The sequence below is a fragment of the Notothenia rossii genome (assembly GCF_949606895.1).
Source record: "Notothenia rossii genome assembly, chromosome: 7".
Classification (NCBI taxonomy): domain Eukaryota; kingdom Metazoa; phylum Chordata; class Actinopteri; order Perciformes; family Nototheniidae; genus Notothenia; species Notothenia rossii.
In genome coordinates, this window is record NC_136905.1 from 40,607,652 (window position 1) to 40,632,282 (window position 24,631).

Here is a 24,631-nt window from a genome sequence, read left to right on the forward strand (position 1 = left end):
TATAACACAGACTTCAGTGAAAAGGCCTATCAGGACACAAAGGAAATGTCAGCAGAGGACAAGCAATTCATGCAAATAGCAAAAGACTCATCAAACATTGTGGATGGACACTACAGTCTAAGATTACCTTTCAGGAGGAATGATGTTTCAATGCCACATAATCGCCACGTTGCTGAGCAACGTCTCTCCAGCCTGCAAAGAAAGCTTTGTAGGAATGCATCATTTCATGAGGAATATACCAGATTTCTCAGTGATGTAATTGACAAAGCTTATGCTGAAGAAGTGCCACAGGGGCAGCTGAAGCAAAAGGAGGGTAAAGTCTGGTATATACCTCATCATGGGGTCCACCACCCCGAGAAAAGAAAACTCAGAGTGGTCTTTGACTGTGGAGCATCATTCAAAGGCACATCCTTAAACTCAGAACTGCTGCAGGGTCCTGATCTCACTAACAGCCTTTTAGGAGTACTAACCAGATTCCGCCAGGAGCCAATAGGGATTATGGGGGACATCCAAGCGATGTTTCACCAAGTCAAGGTGCCCGAAAAAGATACATACTTTTTAAGATTCTTGTGGTGGCCTGGTGGGGACACAAGCCTTCCCCCTTCTGAGTACCGCATGACTGCGCATCTCTTTGGCGCTGTGTCATCACCCAGCTGCGCTAGCTACGCATTAAAAAGAACAGCAATGGGTAATAGGGCGTACTTCAGACCTGAAGTGATTGACACAATACTGAAAAACATCTATGTGGATGACTGCCTAAAGTCGGTTGCTACAGAGGAAGAAGCTATACTGCTGGCCAAAGAGCTCACAGCTGCATGTCAGAGGGGAGGTTTTCACTTCTCTAAATGGATAAGCAACAGTCGCAGGGTGCTGTCCTGAATTCCCAAAGCTGACAGAGCTAAAGAAGTGAAGGACCTGAACCTGGACAGAGATCGACTCCCAACTGAGAGAGCACTTGGAGTGCAATGGTGTGTGGAAGAGGACAATTTTACATTCAATGTCAGCATCAAGCCACAACCACACACATGGAGAGGAATATTATCTATGGTGAGCTCCATCTATGATCCTCTCGGGTTCCTTGCACCCTTCACTCTGCCTGCCAAGTTGCTATTACAAGAGCTGTGTAGCACTAGCTACGGTTGGGATGAGAACATACCTGAGAAGTTTTCTAAGCAGTGGGTTTCATGGAAGCTAAATCTTCAGAAGATGACTGACTTCAAGGTAAAAAGGTGCATCAAGCCCAAAGACTTTGGCCAACAGATCCAAGCACAACTACACCATTTCTCAGATGCAAGTGTGCAGGGGTACGGCACAGTGAGCTACTTGCGACTGGTAAACCACAATAACAACATTCACGTGGCATTCATGATGGGAAAGGCAAGAGTAGCTCCTCTCAAGAAGATCACAATCTCCAGGATGGAGCTTGCTGTTGCAGTGCTGGCTACAAGAGTGGACACATTACTCAGAACAGAGTTGCAACTACAGTTGGAAAGCTCTATGTTTTGGACTGATAGCCAATCTGTGCTCAAATACATTGCAAACCAAAACACAAGGTTTCACACATATGTTGCAAACAGGATCTCCATCATCAGGGAGTCCACAGAGATAACCCAATGGCACTATGTGAACACAAAGATCAATCCTGCTGATGTCGCCTCTAGAGGACAAAAGGCTGACACATTTATGGAGAACAGAACATGGATCCATGGCCCAGAAATGCTCTGGAAGTCAGAAAAGGACTGGCCGCTGTTTCCCCTGGAATCCATCTCTCTCTCCTGCGATGATTTACAGGTCAAAATAAATGCTATTATCAACAGTTATAGTCACAGAAAATCCTACAGGCAAGCTACTCATGAATTTCTCCAGCTGGAGAAAACTGAAAGTTGCAGTAGCATGGATCCTGAAGTTCAAAGAAAGCTTGAAACGGTTCGTTCAAAGGAGAAAAGAGCTTATTTCCACTTTAAATGACTCCAACACTGATGCTCAAAACAAAAGCAATGTTGAGCAGAAAATAGAAAACATGAAGGCCACACTGGGTGGACAGACCATTACTCTGGAAGATCTTGAGAAGGCAGAAAACTCCATCATATGCCAAACCCAAAGACAGTATTTTCCAGAGGAAATGAAAGCACTGCTAAAAACAAAACGTGGTGTCAAAAAGACAAGCAGCCTCTACAAGCTTGATCCAGTGTTAAAGGATGGAGTGCTAAGAGCGGGAGGATGCCAGAGGAGGGCAGCTATGCCAGAAGAAACTAAGTTCCCTGTCATACTGCCAAAAAAGTTTCATGTGTCAACTCTCATATTAAGGCACACTCATGAAGGAACTGGACATGGAGGAAGAAACCACATCCTCTCTGAAGTTAGGAAGAAGTATTGGATAATCAAAGCCAACTCTGCTGTAAGAAAAATATTGGGAGATTGTGTTTTGTGCAGACGACAAAGAGCCAAAGTTGGAGAGCAGAAGATGTCTGACTTGCCACAGGATAGGCTTGAGCCAGACATGCCTCCATTTACCAATCTTGGTGTGGACTACTTTGGCCCTATTCAAGTCAAAAGAGGACGTACCACATTAAAGAGGTACGGAGTGCTGTTCACGTGCATGACAAGCAGAGCTGTGCATATTGAGGTCGCCAGCTCACTTGATACAGACTCATGTATCGACGCTTTGAGAAGATTCATATGCAGAAGAGGTCAAGTGAAACATAAAAGATCTGACAATGGGACCAATTTTGGTGGAGCTCAGAAAGAGTTAAAGGAAGCTCTCTCCATTCTGAACCAGCACAGAATTCAGGAAACTCAGCTGCAAAAGGGCATAAAGTGGAGTTTCAGCCCCCCAGGAGCATCCCATCATGGAGGAGTTTGGGAGCATCTGATAAAGTCTGTGAGGCAGGTTCTCTATTATGTTTTGAAGCAGCAGACTTTGGATGAAGAAGGGCTACAAACCCTTTTATGTGAGGTAGAGGCAATTTTGAACAGTCGACCAATCACAACAGTCTCAAATGACCCTCAAGACCTGGAGCCTCTAATCCCAAATCATATATTGCTCTTAAAAACCAAGCCAATTCTGCCCCCTGGAGTTTTTGACAAGAAAGACCTGTACGTAAGACGCCGATGGAAACAGGTGCAATCAGTGGCGGCTGGTGGAAAATATTTTTGGTGGGGCTGTTGATATAGTGAGTAAAAAAAAAATGTTTGGGGAGAAATGACCCCTTAAAATTGGGATTTCTGGTGATGTAATGGCCCCATAAAATCGTGGTTCTAGGGCCAGGAACAACCAGGCTGAGTCGGGCTGAGTATGCTAAACTAGAGAGAGAATCGCTGTCACGGGGGCTACAACTACAACAAGATGAACATATTTGACCGTGATTTAATTGTAATATACGTTTCAAAATGATGCCGAAGTAACAACATACTGATACCGGATAGTAAAAACCATGAATTAAGGCTTTGACAAGTCTGCAGACAGACGGCAGGCAAAAAATCTTTTAAAATGCGTGTTTTCTAATGGAGATTTGGCTAAGCTAACGTTGTAAATGCTCCGACCGTCCACACTCACAACAACGGCCTATACAGACATAAATAAACCAGCGACTGTATTCGCCATGACACAGACAGTATGTGGTTTGTACTTGTTTAACTTTTGTCTAGTTTCTGAACAGATATGAAGAGCTGTGAGCTCTGAGTGCTAAGAGCTAACGGCTGTGTTGTTTTTCTGGGGAGCTCATTGAAGATGACGTCACGGCTCCGCCTACACTGCGTTACTATACTACCCCAGTTCCTCACGAGTCTAAAAAAACAACTCACGTCAACGCACGTAAGCAACGTGGGTGCCAACGTGGGCGCCAACGTGGGCGCCAACGTGGGCGCCCTCGTGACCAAAATATTTGACGCCGCTGATTGGCTGAAATGATGTTTCGGCAGAACAGTTTACTATTGAGACTTTGAAATATATATATTTTTTAAATATATATTTTTTTAAATATATATTTTTTTATTTAATATTTTTTGTTAATATTTTTTTTTGTATGTGGGAAGAGGTGGGGCGGCGCCCCTAGCGCCCCTATGGGCCAGCCGCCACTGGGTGCAATATATGGCAGACTTATTCTGGAAACGCTGATGCCGGGAATACTTACCCCTCATGCAAGAAAGACAGAAATGGTGCAAGGAGAATAGAAGCTTTAAACCTGGAGACGTAGTAATGGTAGTTGACCCTACTGCTCCCCGTAGCTCTTGGATCCTGGGAAGAGTTCTAGAAGCTATGGCAGACACTAAAGGCCTGGTTCGAGCTGTCAAAGTTAAAACACAGAACAGTGTGCTGGAGAGGCCAATTACCAAGATCTGTCTGCTGTTAGAATGTGAAGAGTGACGGCAGCAAAGAGTCTTCTTCCGCTGATGGCACGATGGTATCATGTAGACAGGATGAGTAACACCACACAACTCATATTGATGGATGACTGGATTCATGAAATTAATAGAAATCCAGACTGTATAGGCTCCTTTTTTTTGTATATTTGATAATTTTTTTTGTGGTACTCCAAAATACAATTAGAGGCCGGTTATGTAGGAGCCATTTACTTAGATTATCTTATCTTATTAGAGTACATAACCTGAGTTTCTCTGGTGTATATTATTTATCTACTCTGCAGGTCGAGATGCTGCAGCATAAAAGGAGAGGTGCTGCAGCATACTGGTGCGGCTGACTGAAGCAAACAGTTTTTTAGACCTTGCTGGTTGGGAGCGTCACAGCTTGGTTCTTTAGTGTGCTTTAACATTGAAATATCAGTTTATATGAAATATAGTTTGTTTAAAAACGTTTATTTATTTTTGCCTTTTTTGGAATAAACTATCTTACTTTTCAATCACATCTGGACATTTATATTTTTTCTCTCAAACTACAAGCGTCTATTCGTCGGTCAGCCCCACGAGTGAATCACAAACAAAGGACAAAAAACAAATGGATATTGTGGTCACTACACACTGTCTTTTGTGAACTTTCACCCTCACCCAATCACCTGGCCGAACAGGAGTCTCGTCTGGTGTCTCGTCTGGTATCTGTAGTTTTCAAAACTTGGATAATATTACTCAGAGTTCTGACATATTCATGCACTTCTATCCGTCTAATCTCTAAAACTGGACCACCCCCTCCTTGTAGAAGGCCCAAGCTTCGGCATACCTTTTGTCGTTATGAGACATATTGTTAACTACATTTTATTATTTATTAACTACTACGTCACTGAAATCAACATATCTGTATAATCATGAGACTCCCTCCTTTGAGCATAAAAGGATAAATTAATATTGTAATGATTACCCTATTCTGAACAGGACATGTAAAACCCATAACGTTGTATTAAATAAATATAACTTCTCCGTGTACCCATAAGGCGTACAAAAATATCATATGATGTATGGTTTTCTGATAAAATGGTTTACTTGTTTCAATAATGGCTTTTGGCATTATGCATCATTGTTGCTTGCGAAAAACAATACCCCTGGTTTCGCGAATGCGTCTCAATAATTCTAGGATTAGAGGATTGGTTGATACTGCTGAATTAACATATGATAAAATAATATTTCTCTAAACTAGAGGGAAAATACTAACTATTCTCACAGTGGGTGACAAGCAGGAGAAAATGAAGGGCTGGTGCCCCTCACTCAAAATGAGATATTGCCTTACGCACTACATTATAAATCAGTAAAGTCCCTCAAGAATAAATAAATAAAAACTGATTCTTGAAACTGTTGTAAAAACCCTACAACTTCTTCATCCAAGCTCTCAATCAGTGTTATGTTATTCAATTTGCAGCTCATGCTTTAAAACAGATACTTCAGACCGATTATAAAATTGTGTTTATGAGAAAAAATGTAATCTAACTCCATAAATCACATAATTGTTTGACTAAAAAACTACACTTCCACTAACAATAAATTAAGTTCCCCTTTAAACACAGCCCCGGTCTTCTGACGGGGTCTATCTATGTACTGGCTGGAAAATGTTGTGCCAGTTTCTGTCGCTCCGTCATTGTTCTCCCACTAACAGTCACTCTCTAGTTCTGCTGGGTTCTTGTTGACTTCTTCACTGGTTTGAGACAAGCGACCCTATTGGAACACCTCCCTTTGTAGCCAGACTTCACCACAGCAGAATCAAGTTTCTGTTTTCAGGTCTCATCAGCTTCACGTCAGGTGTATCGCCGCCCCTTGAACTGCAGTCGGTGTAAACAGGAGGACTTGGTAAGGATCCTCCGTCTTGGGCGACTACCAGGTTTCCGTCTTCATATTTTGGGAAGAAACCCATCGTCTTGACCTCACTAGCTGTGTGGACACAATAGTTTTCTGTGTGGGGAACAACATCACTCGTAATGTATTTTCCTTCTCATAATTACAGAAATAGTCTGCTAAATGTTCTACTATGTCTTAATCTTCTACTACTCTCTGGATGCTTTATGTGTAAATGCAATATGCTACTCACTATCTTTTAAATAACATTCAACCTCTCCCTCCTGTGGTGACATATGTGGCTCAATGTAGCTGGATTTCAAAATACCCTAGTGCTGAAGATGCATCACCTGGTGGTCTGGCCCTCTGAGCTTCCTCATTGTTGTGGTTGATACCAGGCTGTCAGTGGTATTTGGTTCATGTTTGGCACCCCTCCTCCTCTTGGTTGTCCTTGGATTCCACTGCCACCACTGTGTCCTCCCCTTGGGTAACTGTGTGGAGGGCCGTTGTTTGGTGCAATGTTCTGCGGACACTCTCTGGACCAATTTGTCAGCTGACCACATTTGTAGCAGCCTTCATCTGATCTTCGTCTTGATCGTTGCTCTCCTCTCCATTGTCCCTTTTGTTGATGCTGTATCTTCATCTCTGGCACTACCTGAGTTTGAACTGTTGGAGGTGTCCGGCCTGCATTCTCTGGTTCTTCCTGAGCTTGAATTGCTGGAGATGTCTGCCCTGCCTTCTCTGGAAGTTTCCCCTCCCTTCTCCTTGTCTTGTTCCTACAAGCTACGGTGTCTTTTGGTGACATGTTTCTTAAATACTTGAATGGAATTATTAAGTTATCAAAGATGAAGCACCAATCCTCTGACTATCACCTTCGTTCCTGATAAATAATATCCTATGTCATCTGATCTTAACTTAAACATCTGGGAATCTTTTTAGTTAACTTTTTTTTTTTAAGTTTAATTAGAAATCAAAAATTATGTTTTATGTTTTTTTATAAAAAATTAATAAAGTAAACTAAAAATTATGCAAATTTTAAAATCAGAAATTTCAAAAACAAAAATTGTAAAGTGTATGGTTTTGACTTTGAAATATGAACATCTAAATCTACTGTGTACAGTGTATACTGAAGTGTATGAAATTATGCAAATGTCATAAACTGTGTTTACTTCAATAATATGGTGTTTAAATATTCTACAGTCTAGGTTGAAAGACTATTATGTAAGGTTTCTTATCTTAAAATTAGAAACCACATGTTATTCTATCTGTGTGTGGTGAAGTATGTGTTAATTTATAACACTTAAAATTAAACTTCAGCATACTATTGTAATCCTGCCTAAAATGTGTTTTATTTATAATTCTGTACAACCAGCAGAGTACGCTGTTGTAAATTTCAGCTTCATCCACCAGGAGTAGCTATTATAATTCAATGTGACCAGAATAAACTTATATTTCTTAAAAATATCTTTCAAATGGGAAGAAAATTACAATATGGTTAAACAATAGAGCATAAACAAGCCAAAACACATTTGCAAGCACAAATACTTCAACACTCCGTTCGGAAAGCCTAAAAATGTGGTATCTAACAACTCACTACAGAACACAAAATACAATAATCCTTATTTACAAACACCAAACTTCAACTTCAATATGTATAGACAACCTGATTTAGCCAAATGAACTATTTTCTAGTTCCAACTGTGACAAGAAGTATGATTTTTTTCTTCACCAGATGGAGTGCCTAGCCTCATGCGAGTGGAACTAGGTGTATCAGAACAAACAGAGTACTTTCAATAAGCATTTCACAAAATGGCGACTGCCGTGTGTTTGATTGTCAACATGAGGTCAAAACAAGATGGCTACTGATTATTTCAACCTCTGACCCCCAGAACAAAGAGCTTTGTGAAAACACAGTGGACTCTCCCAGATGAGGTGAAATCATGAGGTGCTGATCTTAATCAAAGAAATCACCTATCAGGCTAAACTTTAGCGTAGCACAACGGCAAGACACACTCCAAAATGCTGAACAATTTACAACAATAATAATAACAATACCCATAGTGAGAGACCATCAAAACTATTAGTCTATGGTCGTCCGAGGAACTCTCACGCTATTATGCGACCAAATGAAGCTCAGCGCAAGTTCAGGCAGGAAGACCTATCACTTTGTATTGCGCGTCATGGCAATACTCGCTCCCTTCACTAAATGATAGGGAGCGCCACTCCTCAGCTAACCTATCACTTCCCTCCGTTCACAAGCCTAATCATCGCACCTGTTAATCCCTCTATATATGCTCTCCCCTTTTCCATCAGCTGTCTTCCAGGTGTCAACGCGCAAGCAGCAGCAGGGCTTCGTCCCAGCTCCGGGTATATATTCATCAGCTCCGCAGTCTTGCGGATTAAGCTACAGGCGGCGTTCCCCAGTTGGCTAGCGGTTCTAGCCGGCCACCCCGCAACACCCGGACGCGGAAGAAAAAGACAAGGATACTGAGCTCCACGGAAGTTCCTCCGGCTTAATGGAAATGGGCTACTTCAGGCAAACAATTGACACACGCCTTCAGTCTCTCGAGAGGGCATCACTGGCATCAGGGCCGCTCAAATGCGGCGCTTCCGGCCTTCACGCGGAACGGGCCCTCATCGCTTGCGAAGCTTCACCCACTTCCGGCTTCAACCACAACCCCTCTTGCAGGCAGGCAGGCAGGGCTCAAGCTACATCTCATCGAAGCTACTTCTCCTCCCGGCTCAGTAGCAGTACTGGTCTCTAAGTGCGTCTTAGGTGGCAAGCAGGTAGTGATGGCGAGATGAAGCCTTATGAAGCTTTGAAGCGTTCCAGCCAATTGGTTCGCAAAGGGTTAATCTCATGAGGCTTCATCATGGGCTTCATTTGAACATAAACCCCCTGTTGGTCAAAGCGTGTAAAACAGGCAAATTGGAAATCTCAAAAGTTGTGCTCTATCTCATACCGAGTTCCCAATGAGTAAAGCCTTAGAATAACTCTAAACAACGGACATAAAATCATATTTTCATGTTAACCTTATTGTTTTCATTCCAGTTGAACGATTGTGATTGGAAAGCCTATAGGAGGCTGGTAAACATTGCAAAGAGGGATTCGTATTCCTTAATTTTATTCATAAACTTAACCACGTTGTAGCCTGAGAAGGCTCAACCATATCAGGAATACATTTATTAACTGCATTATCTCATTTAGCTGTAGCTTCTATAAGCAAACCCTGCGGTCGTGGGTCGGCTGCTTTCCAGCTGAGCCACAGCCCACACGCTGAATCTACCTAAAAACACTGGATATATCTAATCTGCATTTATTCATTTATTTATTCATGTTTTATTCCTACATTTATTTATGCTTGTATCTATTTATACTTATGACATTTTCCGACCTCTATATAAGTGAGGGTCTGAGCTCTTTTAATTCCATCGTGTCACCAGCGGACCCGGGTACAGGAGGGGTAATATGGTTCTTGTTATACATCCATGGGTATTATGAGCATTGTGGCTCAACGGTTCAAATGATCCAAATCGCTTCCCGAAGCAGTCACGTGGTATCGACAGGCAGCGAGGTTCGGTTGTCATCGATGACGTCACTGGCCCAAAACGATACAAGCCTCGATACATGCTTCACAAAAAGATCTGGGGATTACTCGACACACGCTCCGAAGCCACGGCGCAATACGTAACGGGCGTAACGCTTTACAGCATGGAGTTATGCAGTTCGGGTAACTACTACCCGTCACAATGCTCAGTAAGTACCACTGTTTCAAGCTTCAACACAGCCACGGATGCTGCCATCCGTGGTTTTGGGGGGTTTCTTTCAGGGAGAAAGAGAAGCTCATGTAAGATGATAGAAGACAGTCTAATCACCCAACCAGCACATCAGCATCTAGGTCTCACCGTGGCGTAATTAAACTGCTAATTAAGCTAGTCCTATACCAGGGCTCGACAGTAACGGTTGCCAGGTTGCCATTGGCAACCATTTGGGAAATGTCAACCACTTCTGGGACTTTGGTTGCCATCAGTGGCAACCAGTTTTTAACATAAGAAATAAGGACAGCAAAACGTGCACCCCAAAATAGATAAATGTTCATATTCGTTTTTAAGAGTGATATTTAATTGTTGTGACCAGTCGGAACCTGATACTTAAATCGCAAGTGCATTGGCGTGATTACGGAGCCAGAAAGCGATGCACGTTTACTCGCGTGCGCGGTGCGCCGTGTGTTTGTTTACAACAAATGGCGAAGCAAAAATAAGTTGCTTGACTGTGTGATAAAAAGTTCAGCCAACACCTCAACTTCTCCAAAGAATGTTCAAAGTGATTCAACTGATGGAGCGTAAGGTAAAACCCGAACGAAAAACAAAGAGGAATGTTTTCCATTCACTTCCGGTAAAAGTTCCTTCAAAATAAGAGTCCCGATCTTATTACTACCAAAAATAAATGTGCAAAACGAAACTTTACCATAGAAAATGGTTGCATTAAATTATAATCACTTCTATAAAAAGGTAACACATTTTAAATATAGTTAGACATATTAAAGGTAATTTACAGCATCAATAATTAATATCAAATGTTTAACTATGAATGGTTTTCATTTATTTAACATTAGAAATGTATTAGTCTGGCCAATCCAAGACTTCAATGCTGAAGGGCCAATGGGTCTATGGTGGGGGTCAGCACAAAGGTCAAGAAAACCCACATTTGAAAGGGAGACAACGGATGATCAAGAAACTGGTGACTTGCTCAATTCATTTGTGAGGGATCTATGAAGACAGGACAACAGCAGCACTACTGGTATTTTGTATACCAGCAATTGAGGGTGGACAAATTTACTACCACTTAGGTTCAAATAAGTGCGTTAATTACTTATTGTAAAGCATTTGAACATTCTTGTGTCACATGTTCATTATTAAGTTGATGTATAACTGTATAGCATCTTAATTATTTAAAATATAAGGTATCAAAAAAAAAAAGGGCAACCGTATTTTCAGTTGGCAACCAAAAGCGGATGCCTGGTTGACAGCCTGGCAACCACTTTTAAAAGTTAGCGTTGAGCCCTGCCTATATCATGCGTCATGTCTCAGCATTTACCTAAGCAAATATTATTTCATGCTGCTCATATTGCACTCATATATTTGGTTTCATGCTCACATGGCTTATGTTAAGCAGGGTATGATATTCATGCATCATTGTACTCAAGCTAACAGCCGCATTACATTGTCTACATCTCCCTCTTCGCCGGGCATCGGCTCGTGCCGGCTATCCAAGATCTCTCCAGCTTACCTCTGGTAAACATGCATATAACTGGTGGTGGTGTCTTAAGAGCATTTCAGGGCTCGTTCAGGATAGGTGCAGCAAACCTGCCGCAATCAAGGTAATTGTTCGTCGTCCCTACAACAACCGCTTCTCATCCTACATTCGTCCGAACCCCAGTGCCGTGCTGGCTATCCAAAGGTCTAACCCTGTACGTCCAGGTTGTAACCTTCGGGTCTGTATAAAATGTGTCCCTGCGAAGTCAGGTTGCCCCGTACGTCCGGGATGCCCTGTACGTCCAGGAAGCCCTGTACGTCCAGGGAGGATGCCTAGGAGGCATCAGTATGTCTAAATCCCCACATGTACTAACCTCTCATTTCATCCATAGATTTCCACTGCATCCCACAAGGTAAGATTTCATCACGTTCAGTACTTCATACTTTCACTTCTTTTGGGGGTTCATCGGAAACGGTTCTTCCCTTCCCGAATGACATCCTACAAAACCTGGGCCTCATCGCCAAACACCATTTCATTCACTTGTTATAAACTGTCATCATTATGTTTCATTTATATAATGTGACCCGATAACATGTATTCCATACATCACGTCTCTCCTGATTGAAATAAAGCTCAGCGCAAGTTCAGGCAGGAAGACCTATCACTTTGTATTGCGCGTCATGGCAATACTCGCTCCCTTCACTAAATGATAGGGAGCGCCACTCCTCAGCTAACCTATCACTTCCCTCCGTTCACAAGCCTAATCATTGCACCTGTTAATCCCTCTATATATGCTCTCCCCTTTTCCATCAGCTGTCTTCCAGGTGTCAACGCGCAACCCTCCTCCACCCCTTCGCCTCCTGCTTCCAACTCAGGGCCAAGCCCAACCTTCTCCCTTCCAACCGGACCTAACCACTTATCACCACCACCAGTGTCTAGACCCGGCAGAGGCGCGGGAAGGTACTTTGAGTGGGGGTGCTGAGGTGCTGGACTCCAGTGAACACTATTACGGGCACTATAGAGCACTCACAAAGAAATTCCCCACACGCAAACACAGAGTAAACCCGTGACTGTTACAATGAAGGCTCGATAACCAGCTCACGGCATATAGGCAGGGGTAAAGTGCTATTTTTTAGGAGTGGGAAGCGGACCTCACCTCCTCTAGGGGGGTCCGGGGGGATGCTCCCCCGGGAAGATTTTTTGTAAATATTGAAGTTAAAAGCATCAATCTGGTGCACTTTGAGAGCAACATTAAGAGATCTATGGATACATCTCTCAACACCCAGATGAAACACAACTGTAAGCAGATGTTCTTTTTCTTTATGGATATTTTACAAATCACTCCCCTTTCAAACTGTATTCTTGTTTTACTGCCATATAGTATTTCATAACTGTTTTTCCTTTATTCTATAACTATAATGATCATATGAAGGTGTGCCGCGGAAATAATATTTTGAATAATTTTTGACCAAACCGTTTGAGACCCACTGAGATAACTTAGACTAAAGTTAACTATCTAAACACTCAGAGAGTCCTTTAGCTCACCTGAGCCTCTCAGTCTGAGAGGAGAGCTCTCCTCCAGCTTGTTGTGGAACAAACAGCTCCGTATGTCCGTTAGTGCAGCTAGCTAACCAGATGCTAACAACACGGTCCCTGCTGCTGGCACCGGTCCCTCTCTCTCTCCCCCTCTCTCACACACACTAAATGCGCTATTTCCGCACACACACAGAGCTGCGAGCTTGAATGACACAAGCACACTTTTATTTCCATGCAACTCTCTGATTGGTCTGGTGTCTTGCCTCTGTTGCATTCACTGAACACGGGAAATTACAGTCCTGCCGTCCTTTCTAGTATCTTGATGAGGCTCACGTAAAGCACGGTTAATGTATTATATTATTGAGGTAGAATTGTCCGGGGCTACAGAAAAAACATTCGGAGCAGGCCAAAATATTATTTTACCAACAATGTGGAATTTATTGGCTCCATATTACACAGATTATGCACAGCGGGAGCAGCAATAACCGTCAAATAATAATTCAGACAGGGGAGCTCCGCACCCCCTGCCTGCCGCTAGGGGGTGCTGCAGCGCCCTCAGCACCCCCCTTCCCGCGCCCATGAGACCCGGGGGGGTTCATCGGAAACGGTTCTTCCCTTCCCGAATGACATCCTACAAACCCTGGGCCTAATCGCCAAACACCATTTCATTCACTTGTTATAAACTGTCATCATTATGTTTCGTTTATATAACGTGACCCGATAATAAACACGTATTCCATACATCACGTCTCTCCTGATTGAAATGGGAAGCCAGTCAGACATTAGTAGAATATCGTCTATCTAACTCACGAATGCCGCATTTCTTTCCGTAATGCACACGCAATGATTAAAGAGTATACTTCGGACTTCCACAGACTCTTATCACCAATTAAACAAGAGACCATCTAATTTATTTGGGAGTAAACCAACGGATGCCATACGTTTCAACACCTTTCCAGAATTAAGTAAGAAACCATCTTTCTAATCAGGAACCTAGAACAACGGAGTCCATCTGATTTGTTCAAACAACACAATATTACAAGAATTAAACAGATACCATCTATTTTATTCAGGAACTTAGAACACTGGATTCCATCCGTTTGTTTAAACAACACACTATTACAAGAATTAAGCAGATACCATCTATTTTATTCAGCAACTTAGAACACTGGATTCCATCCGTTTGTTCAACCAACACACAAAACATATATAATACAAACAATAAGTACCAGCTAAAAACACATTAATATATATCCAGCTCAAGAAACACACATTAATATCAGGCATGAAGAACAAAGAAAGAACAAAGAAAGGAAATTCTTACCTCCTATTTGGCTCAGAACAACGCCACGTGGTACATATGCTTTGCCCACATTTAGGTTTGTTTAACATTAAAAATTAGGCAGTCATTCTCAGGAGTCCAACTTAGCAGACAGACACACACTCCTATTGTTTACTATGTAATCTATTGAAGATTTTGAATAAAAAGGTACTTCTTTACCTTTCTGTATGGTCCCGAGTGTATAACTGCCGGCATTGTTCAAGCTTCTTTTAAAACTGCAGCTGCTCTCAGGGCCGTGGGAAGTAGGGGTGCTGAGGGTGCTGCAGCACCCCCTGGTGGAGGAAAGGGGATCTGCACTTCCACAAGATATAATAATAAAAAAAACGAATTTTCAGCCTTGATGTAACAACATTCATAATTAAGTAAAGATAACACCCTTTTCACCCCGGTTACATTTTCCATTTGCCCTGTATGATGGGCGCTGTAAGTGATGAAAGTGGGGGATGTTGGCTTAGCAGGCGCCCGCAGCTCACAGCCAAAGTGAGAGAGATAGAGAGAGGGGATACCGCGGTACCGGCGGGGATTGTTGTTAGCTTCTGCTGCGCTAACGGATATAAGAAGCTGTTTCTACAATAATGTGGAGGGAGAGTCCTCTCCTGTCAGACTGAGAGGCTCAGTGAGGTAAAGCACTCTGAGGGCTTAGATAGTTCACTTTAGTCGAAGTTATCTCAGTGGGTCTCAAACGTTTTGATCACAATTTATGTAAACAAATATTTCCAAGGCACACCTTTATAATTATTAGGATAAATAAAAACAGGTTTGAAATCATTGCAATGTATGCTATAGGAGAGTAAACATAAAAAATAGGTTTAAAACTGGAGAGATTTTCTAAAGTATACATAAATAAATCAATGTTAACTGGTAAAATAAGATATGAATGAACAACACAAATAAAATAAGTTACATGTATTTGTTATTGGCTATGGTAGGTTATTGGAAATGTTCACATACCTACTTATTTGATTAATAAAATGCAAACCGATCTTTTTCATATGGGTGTTTAGAGTTGTACCCCCTAGATCAGTCTCTAATTGGGCGCTCAAAGTACACCAGATTGAAGCATTTTACTTTAAAATGATAAAAAAATCTTCCCGGGGGGGTACCCCCGGACCCCCCTAGAGGATGTGAAGTCCACCCCCCCAATTAAAACATGTTATAATATATAATACATTTTAAGCCTTGTTATATAAGCTGTCCACCATGTCAATATATTTCTCTTTTTGCAGTGTATTGGTCTTTTGTAGTGGTTTTTCATTGCCAGCTAAAATCTTGCCTAGCAGCACATTGGTCAGAACCAGCCCTGGTGTCATCCCCACAGCACCCCCCATTTGAAACATGTTCCCACGGCTATGGCTGCTCTCCTGTTGTGGCGAATATCACGTCAGAGTCACCAACTATTAGGATATTCCTTGTCCTCGCGTCCAGGAGAGAACATTTCAATAAGGAGACCAATGGAGTCTTTGAGAAGGTTCAAATGGGTACTTTAATTAAAATGGTGCGGTAATAAAACAAACAGAAGGTAGTGAGGAGAGACGGAAGAGAAAAGCTCCCTCTCGCAGTGCCGGCCGAGCAGAAGAGGCTCCACAAGGCTCCGTCACCTCACTATATATCTCATTTGGCTCCTCCTCTTCAATGGTGGCTGTGGCGTAATCTTCCGCCCTCCTTTCATCAATGTCCGATATCGCACATAACAGAGGATTTTGACATTGTACATTCAATAAATAAATAAAAACGCCTTTTCTCCTCCTTATCTCTTTCATGACTTTTCGTTTAATACATTTTAACGGCTGCAATCGTTACTATTCCCTAAAACCTGAAGTCAAGCTACTATTGGTATTTCGGAGATCCTTTCCGGAATAGCTTTTCAAAATAAACTTTAACCAAACCAACCAAACTTTATTGTAAGCTAACCGGAAGTATTTTCACAATAAAAAAGTTATAAAAGTACTGGTGTTTAATCTATCTTATATCATCAAATTGATTTTAACTTCTTACACCGGCTGCCACTAATCTGTTGATTAGTAGACAGCAGGGCTCGCTGCAGAAGCCTGGTTTTAACCTGTTGGTTAATAAACTACAGAGCTCGCGGCATTCCTCTGTCCGAGATACGCCTCGTACACACAGCCATAATAAACCCATGAGCGCCGTTATAACGCCTCATGTGGGCAGCACTGCACACACCTCCATCCATCCCCTGAGCGTGTACGCGCCTCATGATGAGAGTCGGAGTGAGACGCAGCGTGTGGAGGCCCCCGCGCAGCCCATTCGGTCCTAGCATACCTTGGGTTGCCTCACGGGCAGCGGCGGCAGGGGCTCTAGCGTGGCTCATCACCATGACGACCAAAAACACATCTCGAGCATGTGCGCCCGCTCTCAAGAGTTTTTCTCAGAGTGGCAGCGCGTGTGTCTGATGGACAGATGGATGAGCATCTCCCCCCCCCCCCCCCCCCCCCCCCCCCCCACCCCCCACCCCACAGTTCAATGGGATACAGGAAACACTCCTGTCCTCCCAGAAGCTATGTCTTGCGCTCCAATCAGAGCTGCAGGAACTCCTGTTGAAAGAGGCTATTTCCAGGGTTCCTCAAGGGGAAGAAAATCAGGTGCTGGAATGTGTTCACCAGGACGACTGGTTCACTTCCACCTGAAGGAAGCATACTTCCAAGAAGTGATTATAGCTATAGTATATAGTATATATATATATATATATACAGTATATATATATATATATATATGTTTACTAGCTATAACTATAGCTATACTATAGTATAGCTATAGTTATAGCTAGTAAACATGGAGTAACCACACTAAGCATACCCTTATATATACAGAACATAACAAAAAATTATCCTAAGATGTAACGTTAACCCTTCATACCTCAGTCTACTTTTAAGACACTAAAATAACGTATTCCAATTTTTTATTTGTTTTCGCGCGTGGAATTATACCGGCTCTCGTTTCAGTACACATAACAACGGAACCATAGCAACGGAACTGACAGGCAACGGAACTGACAGGCAACCCTCTGAATCAGACTCCGATTGGCTGTGACTGCATCCACTCAGTGTCCAATTCAGAAACGTGACTATTAGCAGCCCTGCACATAACTTTTTTGCCCTGGTTCTCAAAGGAGCACCTGGAGATGTTGCTTGGTGCGCATACTCTGTACCGCGAATGTCAACGGGGGGGGGGGCTAGTGGAGTATGAAGCCCACTGTATCGCGAAATGTCAACGGGGGGGGGGGGGATGGTGCGTGCCCGTGCCTCGCAGGGAGTGCATGAAGCGGACCCTTCACGCGTCTTACCAGTTCTTATGCAACTCGCAAATATCTCTCTCTTCTCTATCTCTCTCTTCTCTCATGTCTCTCTGTCTCTCTCAATGTTGGTGCGCAAATGCGTTTTTTTCAAATGATCCGGTGCTCCTTTTTTGGCGGTGGGTGCGCATGCGCACCAGTTATGTGCAGCCCTGACTATTACACTCTTTACGTCACAAACATAGATGGTGAATGAGAATACATCTATGAAACGATAAGCAATGCGCCAGAATTAAAGACCCTGTGAAGTGTGCACCTGTGCATGATCTGTTATGCTAATACGTATAGTAATGACCAAAATTGTCCATTGGAACCCATATCAAAAGATGTTGGAATAGCAACGAATTTGACGAGTTTTGAATTTGCCGGGGAAATCTGCAGTCGACCTTCGCCTTCGTGGGCGTGGCTTGCGATCTACTGCGTGACTTCACGAGATGGACGCCGCCGCACTGTTTACATTCACCACCGTTCATTTTTTCTCTTTTTCAAAGTCGAATTTCTCAACGTTTTTGAGCTAGTATTTTCCTGGAAAGTGTGTCGGAGTCGACTGGAAGTGATTGCCAATCGAGAAAACCTGACAATGGAGGCGACAGTGAAGAAAGAGGGATGAAAAACACAGGGGAAACTATGCATTGCCGCTGGCTGTAGTAATGTCAAGTCTGCCGAAGTGGCGATGTTTCTGTTCCCAAAAGATGAAGGTGAGCCTGGCTGGTCTCATTGTTTCGTAGATTCTTTGATTGATCATGATAAATAAAGGCCACTTGTCGATTCGAGAGAGAGAGAAAGAGAGACTGAGAGAGTTACAGGGTTGTCGTTAGCATCTGGTGCTAGCTCGGAGCTAACTGAGATTAGACAACAATAAGGAGAGGGAGAGTGCTCTCCTGTGGGACTGAGAGAGATAACGTCAGCTCAGGGAGGTAAACTGTAGCCTAAGTTCTCTCAGTGGGTTTGGTCATCTATGTAAACAAATATTTCCATCTATGTAATATTAGTTGTATAAAATAGGTTAAGAAATCCTTCCAATGTTTTTTGATTATTGAAATATATGTTTCATATGAGTGTTGAGAGCTGTATCCATAAATCTCTTAATGTTGCCCTCAAAGTGCACCAAATTGATCACTTTCCTCATCTATCCTGTCCGAAAAGCTGTCCAAATCAATAATTTCTCTCACACTAGTATCACTTTCCAAAGTCTCCGCCATGTTTACAATCGCAACTGGGTACATCTTGTGACGTCACAGCCACTATCGTCTGCAACTTCCGTTAGGCTCAGACGGCAAAATTAATAATTCATTAATTCATTAATTATGAATTATTAAAAATTATTTTAGCCATGAACAGGCACAATGATATGTAAGTAATGAAACTGCCATTTCATTTTGGTGCAAAAACATGCACTTCACTGGGTCTTTAAGTTCTCCAGCAAAATGTCTTGATAAACTTGAGAATTCATTTTTCCGTTGATGATGGCAATCTGTCCAGGCCCTGAGGCAGCAAAGCAGCCCCAAACCATGATGCTCCCTCCACCATACTTCACAGTTGGGATGAGGTTTTGATGTTGGTGTGCTGTGCTTTTTTTTCTCCACACATAGCGTTGTGTGTTCCTTCCAAACAACTCAACTTTGGTTTCATCTGTCCACAGAATATTTTGCTAGTAGTGCTGTGGAACATCCAGGTGCTCTTTTGAAAACTTCAAACGTGCAGCAATGTTTTTTTCTGGACAGCAGTGGCTTCCTCCATTTTATGACCAACTTATGCAGAAATCCAGGTAATTCCAAAGGGTTCACATACTTTTTCTTCCAACTGTATATATGCCACAGCAACCCAGTCTCATGGCATTTCGTGTTCACCAACACGATTTTTAATCTATTGATTCGTGTTCACCAACATGATTTTCCCCTTTTTTTCATGTTACAAAGCACGATTTTAAAAGCAATGTATTTCTACTGGTAATGTGTTTCGTGCCTGCAGCACGTCTTTTTCTCCGGTCGGGTCGTGGAAGACCGGAAGCTGTGTGGTTCATAAAAACATGTTCTTACTCAATATCAAGCCACAATTATTGCTTTTATTTTAAATCGTATAATTTCTGACTTTTGTTTCCTTTTCTCTGAGGAAAATAAATGGGGCTCAGAGCCTCAGAACACTGAAATCTGTATTTTTTAAATCTTTTTTTTCTTCTAATTTGTTATTCTTTTCAAAATAACACACTGTTATTTACTCACCAATAACACACAATTATCCTTGCTTTTATTTATTGGTTTAATTCCATAATCTCGGGCTTTTTTGGCGTCCTTCAGGAACTGAATTTCAAAATAAAAATAACCGGAAACAGACGTAGGCATTTCGAGCGCTTACCCAAGATCCTCAGCTGTGGTTTAAGCTCGCTGATTGGATGTTTTAGCCGCAATGCATGCTGGGATTTGGTGTTTATATGATATGAAATCCGGAAAACATTTTAAAAGAATAAAATAATAATTAATTCCGAGTGTTCTTGCTTTTCTCTTTGAAAGTCATCACATAACGGCATTGTAATACACGTTCCGGCTGCATTACATATTACAGATCTGCCGTAGTTCTTTATTTATAGAGCCCTGATGAGAAGACCTTTGGAAAAACTGGAAGAAATGCTGCCGAAACTGAATACTTAACGTGGATCATAAATATATCAACAATTAAACAACATCTTCAATTTCTCTTCACACAATACGTCTCCTTGCAGTATCAACCTTAATTTGGCTGACTTTTATATTTGATCTAATTCGTAGATAGGTTATATTTACACCATAACGGTGCACAGCTGATATAAAAGGACTTTCATTTTCTTTGAATATAAGAATGTAAATACTGAGGCTGAAATAGTATAGCAATATGCTATAAAATTATGTCAAAACATGTATAAAACTACACATCTTCAGATGTTGTACATACATAAGTGTCCTACACTGATAATACAAAGTTATTATAGCTGTGTGTACCTTGTGTGCACCGCCTAGTGGTTAAAGCACGTTATTGAATTATTGTTTTTATGTGTTATATTTGATTCAAAAAATATTAAGAGTACATACTTTCATTGGGGGAAAGTAGAAGGTCTGTGATAGAAATATAGAATATAAAAAATCAAGAAGATACTGTAAGTGATCTCTACAATAAAACAGTTTAGTGCCAGATGTACAAAGATATTAATAGGAGAAGGTGCAAAACAGAAAAACGAATTAACCTTTATTTAAACATTAAATAATACTTTAGATTAAGGTCCTCTTTTAAATAAGAAAAAAACTTTGGGGGTATCTACAGATAAATATTAAGCCTGACAAAAGTACTTAATGTCTAATATATTGCTTTCCTGCAATGTTAACTATGTTGAAGCACTTATTTTAACTGATATTATACATATGAATTATACTCTTATGTATGTAGATAGTATAAGAAATGTGCAGAATATGACAGTTTAATGGTGGAGGTACAAACCCATTTTGATAGATGTCTTGCAATGTGCTGTTGAGGAACCTGTGACCCAAGATTTTCATTCATTGCATACACCGTAGTTTTGTATATGATATGTCAATAACCTTTGAAAATCTTGAAATCTTGAAAGGGATGTGCAAAATAGCCATTATACAGTCTTTAATTAACTATTAGTAGAGAATAACGAGAAATGAATATACTTTATTACTCGTTTCCATTCATGTCAATTGCAGATAAATGTTTAGTCTTCTCAAGCACCAACTATCAAATATCTCTCCTGATTGTTGGCACTTGGCAATCAGGTTAACCTCTGAATTGTGGAGTAGAATTACAAAGTAACAATGAGCTGTCATGTGGGTATATATTAATGCTGCGCATTATGGACACAAGCGATTTTCACCCATTTATTAATTATATGTTTTACATTTGATAACACCAATGTGTTTAATACTGGCAACTTCTAATTGTGGGAAAAACGAAAACGTTCAGTAGAGACGTCCCATGGAACATTTTGCGAAACACAATAGCCAGCATGTGTAGTTCTGGGGGGGGGCGTTTGATTCCAGTTTTGGATAGTCTGGCGTGGTTTTGTTCCATTTCAAACAGCTGTTTGACGCTCGGCGTAACCTTGGCGCACCGCCACTCCAACATCCTATCCCAGCGCTTGAAGATTAATCACGGGGACTGTAGTCCTAAACGATAGCTGGGGATTATGGGTAGTGTAGTGTCTTCGGCCATCCTAAACTCCTAGAGGCCTACGTCTGTTTCCGGTTATTTTTATTTTGAAATTCAGTTCCTGACGGACACCAAAAAAGCCAGAGATTATGGAATTAAACCAATAAATAAAAGCAAGGATAATTGTGTGTTATTGGTGAGTAAATAACAGTGTGTTATTTTGAAAAGAATAACAAATTAGAAGGAAAAAAAGATTTAAAAATACAGATTTCAGTATTCTGAGGCTCTGAGCCCCATTTATTTTCCTCACAGACGGAAACAAAAGTCAGAAATTATACGATTTAAAATAAAAGCAATAATTGTGGCTTGATATTGAGTAAGAACATGTTTTTATGAACCACACAGCTTCCGGTCTTCCACGACCCGACCGGAGAAAAAGACGTGCTGCAGGTACGAAACACATTACCAGTAGAAATACATTGCTTTTAAAATCGTGCTGTGCAACACGAAAAAAAGGAGAAAATCGTGTTGGTGAACACGAATCAATAGATTAAAAATCGTGTTGGTGAACACGAAATGCCATGAGACTGGGTTGGCCACAGAAGGCATATGGGATGTCTGCTTTCCCTGCCATGTCATCTACAGAGCATAGAAACGAGAAAAATCTTTAGTAGATATTAATACTCTTGACAGAATAATCGTGAGGAACTAACAGCTCAATAAAGAAACGTTGCTAGAATAATTCCTCCTAGCACTAGGCTAGGGGCCTGTCATGTTTTTAAATGTTTAAATAGCAGCACGTGTAATACTCCTGGCTCCTTTAGTGCAAACTTCAGTCTTGAGTGCAGGTTTTAACAGACATGGGTCCCTGGGAGCCAGCATAACCTGCTAAGAAACCTTGATTTAAGCCTGTGATAACGTCATTTGACGAACATCTGTGATTAGAAAGAGCTTGGAAACGATTTGCAGCATGAAGCCTCCTGAGGCACACCCAGCGAGGGGCAGATATTGCAGGTAGCGCTTAATTCCTGTGAGGAAACTCTTCTTTGGTAGGTGATTAAATGTACATGGCCGCTTGGCAGAGAATGATCATGGTATTCTTAGAAGAGACACTGTAGGAAAGATTGAAGTCTAAAATGATGGTCAAAGATGTATCAAGCTCCCCTTCATATTCACGTAACGGAAATGATTAATTAATTTACATTTTTTAATTAATTGATTTATAGTAGTATAAATACTTATACACTTACAACTCTGTATAATTGCCTCAAATATGACTTACTGCAGGCCAAATATTTCCATAATAAAACATTGCTTATGCAGAATAGTATTATAGTCCAGCAGATATGTGAAATATCTGAAAGAATTGTGCTTTTGATGATAAAAGCATGAAATTTGGCACACTGTTAGAGCATGCCCTAAGGAAGATTTTTGGCTGTAGGGCCATCGCAAATTTGTCCAATGGCGCCAATGGCGTACATTTTCAAAATGGCCGCCATTGGTTGTTATTTTACCAGTAGTTTAGGATCTAGACCACCTAGAATCTTGATTTTGGTGGCTAATCCTACATTTTCAAGGATGGGGAATGCATTGTTACTATTTACAACATGCTAGAATGTAGCTAACTATATGTATCTGATATTCAGGGATCAAAATACACAGTAAACCATTAACATATTTATTATGGTGAAGTCATACATGTTACATAATATATATGAAATATTACAGGTTTTCAACTAAATGCAGAGTTAGTTCTGAAAACACAGTCCACCACAGTGGCAAAGGGCACTGCACTGAATTGCTGCCTTGACACATTTGCATTGTCCACTGCAACCCTTTTTGCATCCACAGCGGAGGAGTTCACAACAGGCCTGGTAATGTGGTCCAGTAAACTTCCCATCCACCTGTGGCCTTCCTCTTCCACCCCAAGTCACCTGGGCCCAGGAATTCAAAACTTTTAATCTCAATCAGATCCGAACAGATTTTGAAATCCCATTTTTTGTGATCCAGGATCAGACAAGTCGGCCAAATTTTGTCCCTGGGGTTCAAAGCAATTCAGGATAGGATCAGCCTGATCCAGATTACGATTTTTCAAGATGACTAGATCCTGAATATCAGTGCTTTAATCCTACCGATCGCCATCTAGTGGACATGAAAAATAATACAAGGAAGACAAGAGACCACATTGCAGAGACATCTATAATGTCTAATTATATTTTTTTATTTGAAAGGTGATGACAGATGATGGACTTTTCTTTTGTTGAAGATATTTTTTCTTTAATCTAAATTACATTTGTGATTAACAATCTTTGCTGTGATACTTTTATGAGCATAAACATTTATGTCATCAACATTTGGTTGAAAACAAAATAGGCCACCACAAACGTGAGCAAAAATGGAAAAAATAAAATGTATTTCCCATGAAGGCTAAAAATTGTATATTATTTCAGTTAGCAAACGCTGCCATCTCATTTAAATTGAAACATATTTTAAAATAAATTGTACAGTACACTTTGCTCTGGTACTCCACTGGAAATCCACCCCTCTGGTGGCATCAGGATAATCCAGTTTTTTGGGATCAAACTGATCCCAATCCTGTGTGGTCGGTTTGAACTACCCGTTTTGAAGATTTGATCCAGATTAAAGCTTGGATTGGATTTCCTGATCTGATCGGATATCAAAGCGATCCTAATCCTGTTTTTTGGTTTTGAACTCCTCAAATTCCAAATCTGATCTGATCAGATAGGGATTAAACGTTTTGAACTCATGGGCCCTGGGGATGGGAGTTCAGGGGCTGCAAACATCATCTGTCCCCAGCAGTGACCAGCTT

The 24,631-nt window shown here is 41.3% G+C and overlaps 1 protein-coding gene across 1 annotated transcript in view; it reads right to left on the reverse strand.

Moving 5' to 3' along the window:
- Window positions 1-14,537, reverse strand: part of LOC307013039 (uncharacterized protein) — a 62,182-nt gene extending 47,645 nt beyond the window's left edge. The window contains exon 1 of the mRNA XM_079640273.1: window positions 14,511-14,537. The gene's annotated coding sequence lies outside the window, so the exon portion shown is untranslated. The remainder of the gene's footprint in view (window positions 1-14,510) is intronic.
- Between the last annotated feature and the right edge of the window lie 10,094 nt (window positions 14,538-24,631).